Source organism: Schistocerca serialis, unplaced genomic scaffold (genome assembly GCF_023864345.2).
Source record: "Schistocerca serialis cubense isolate TAMUIC-IGC-003099 unplaced genomic scaffold, iqSchSeri2.2 HiC_scaffold_604, whole genome shotgun sequence".
Lineage (NCBI taxonomy): Eukaryota > Metazoa > Arthropoda > Insecta > Orthoptera > Acrididae > Schistocerca > Schistocerca serialis.
Genome location: NW_026048195.1, coordinates 47,501 through 50,000, shown reverse-complemented (window position 1 = coordinate 50,000; position 2,500 = coordinate 47,501). Strand labels below are relative to the sequence as shown.

General features: G+C 54.6%; 1 non-coding gene across 1 annotated transcript in view; it reads right to left on the bottom strand.

Moving 5' to 3' along the window:
* Positions 1–338, bottom strand: part of LOC126448330 (small subunit ribosomal RNA) — a 1,910-nt gene extending 1,572 nt beyond the window's left edge. The window contains exon 1 of the ribosomal RNA XR_007584109.1: positions 1–338. This exon is cut by the window's left edge and continues 1,572 nt beyond it. This is a non-coding gene — a ribosomal RNA (small subunit ribosomal RNA).
* Positions 339–2,500: the final 2,162 nt, after the last annotated feature.

Below are 2,500 nucleotides of genomic sequence, written 5' to 3'. Positions count from 1 at the left end.
GACAGTTGATAAGGCAGACATTTGAAAGATGCGTCGCCGGTACGAGGACCGTGCGATCAGCCCAAAGTTATTCAGAGTCACCAAGGCAAACGGACCGGACGAGCCGACCGATTGGTTTTGATCTAATAAAAGCGTCCCTTCCATCTCTGGTCGGGACTCTGTTTGCATGTATTAGCTCTAGAATTACCACAGTTATCCAAGTAACGTGGGTACGATCTAAGGAACCATAACTGATTTAATGAGCCATTCGCGGTTTCACCTTAATGCGGCTTGTACTGAGACATGCATGGCTTAATCTTTGAGACAAGCATATGACTACTGGCAGGATCAACCAGGGAGCTGCGTCAACTAGAGCTGAGCAGCCGGCCGCCCGGGAGTGTGTCCCGGGGGCCCGCGCGAACACGCAAGCGTCCGCTCAATTATTCTGCAAACAGGAGGAGGCTGAGCTCCCCTGCACAATACACCTCGAAACCCTCTCAGGTCCCGGCGGCGCGCAGCGCCGTCCTAAGTACTTGGTCGGGTTCGAGAGAGGCGCAATCGCCCGGAGTTTGGCGAGTAGACGCTTTAGGTGCGACCACCCGTGCTCCCAACTGAGCTTGCCGCTGCCGACAGAGGCCCGGGAGCGTGCTGTCGTGGCATTGCCGGCGGGAGACAACACGCGCCACCTACGGTGGCCGGCAGCTCCAACGCCAGCGCCACAGAAGGACAAAAGCCCCACTTGGGTGCCGAAGCGAACTCTCCCAGCACAGCGCACGCGCCAACACGTCCGCACAGCTGCGATACAATCCACCTGCGAGAACCGCAGAGGCGACCGAGCAGCAGACGGCGTCGCGGCGCCGAGCGCCGGGCGGCGGCGCATCCTCAGCGCACACAGTCCTCAATCGGACCAGCACACTGCAGATGTCCACCGCGCTTCGCACCGGGCCCGCGAGGACCTACTTTGGCCGCACGGCGCCGCGTGCAGGGTGCGCCGGCGCGCAGCTGCGCCGCCTGCCGCCTCCGTCGGCCGGCGCGCCTGCCACTGGCCGCCCCCACCAGCCGGCTGTAGCGCGTGCGCCCACGCACCGCGCGGCCAGCACGCCGGGAGGCCCCCCCTCACCGGCCGGGGACGGTCCCACCCAGCCACCGCCGCGTATCGCTTCACACCCACATGCCATTCACGTTCGTGGGCATGGTGGGTATCGCTGAAACAACCGGTTGGTAGCTCAACCGATCGTCGCCATCACTGATTCACCTCTAGCGAGAACAACCGCACCACAACGGTTTACCAGTTCTTCATTTGCGTAACGTCACCAGCAAACGTAGACGTCCATCGCCATTTGCAAATTCAACGATTGTTGCATGCCTGTGTCAGGTGTCACGACACACTATGTCTGCCCACATACACGCAACAACATGTGCACGCTTCGCGAACACGTGGAAGGTGGCCCCCGTACGTATGCGATGTCCATTGCGCGAACGACTGTCAACCGGCCTCTGTCGCATGTCGCAGATGTGGAACGCAGTGCACCATGCTATCACGGTGTGTGAGAAGAGACGACTACGTCTGACAACACGCGCCACTACATCAACAGACGGCTCATGCTGATCGCCATCCACGGCATACCATACTTCAATCCAGCTCTTATAGGGAGACGACACGTAGCTGAGTGCACAATATTTGGACCGTATGGTTCGCCGTTGTTGGCGCAGTCGTGGTACGGTCACACATGTACCACGATGTATCATTCAGTACATGAGGACCAATGTGCAGTACAGTGTGTGATTTGGACGTACAACATCAGCGGACAGTTGACACAAGCCGTACCACAACGTAGGCTGTGCTTCGCCATGCGAATGCCAATGAACAACTGCGAAGGGCATTGAGCATGTACGTCCTGCTGCCATCCGCATTACAGTGTATAGCTGCAAGGTGTTTAACATGAAGCGATACTCTGGGGACCGGGCAGTGCGAGTAGCAAACTATATTGCGGGGGTTGCAGTTAGGCAACACTACACTAATTTAACGCGTCGTATGACAATTACAGAGCAGGTTAAGGCCCAACGTGTGTTGGGTTAAGGTACAATATAGGTTAGGTTAAGGTACAATATAGGTTAGGTTACGGTACAATATGGGTTAGGTTAAGGGACAATATGGGTTAGGTTAAGGGACAATATAGGTTAGGTTAAGGGACAATATGGGTTAGGTTAAGGGACAATATGGGTTAGGTTAAGGGACAATATGGGTTAGGTTAAGGGACAATATGGGTTAGGTTAAGGGACAATATAGGTTAGGTTAAGGGACAATATAGGTTAGGTTAAGGGACAATATAGGTTAGGTTAAGGGACAATATAGGTTAGGTTAAGGGACAATATAGGTTAGGTTAAGGGACAATATAGGTTAGGTTAAGGGACAATATAGGTTAGGTTAAGGGACAATATAGGTTAGGTTAAGGGACAATATAGGTTAGGTTAAGGGACAATATAGGTTAGGTTAAGGGACAATATAGGTTAGGTTAAG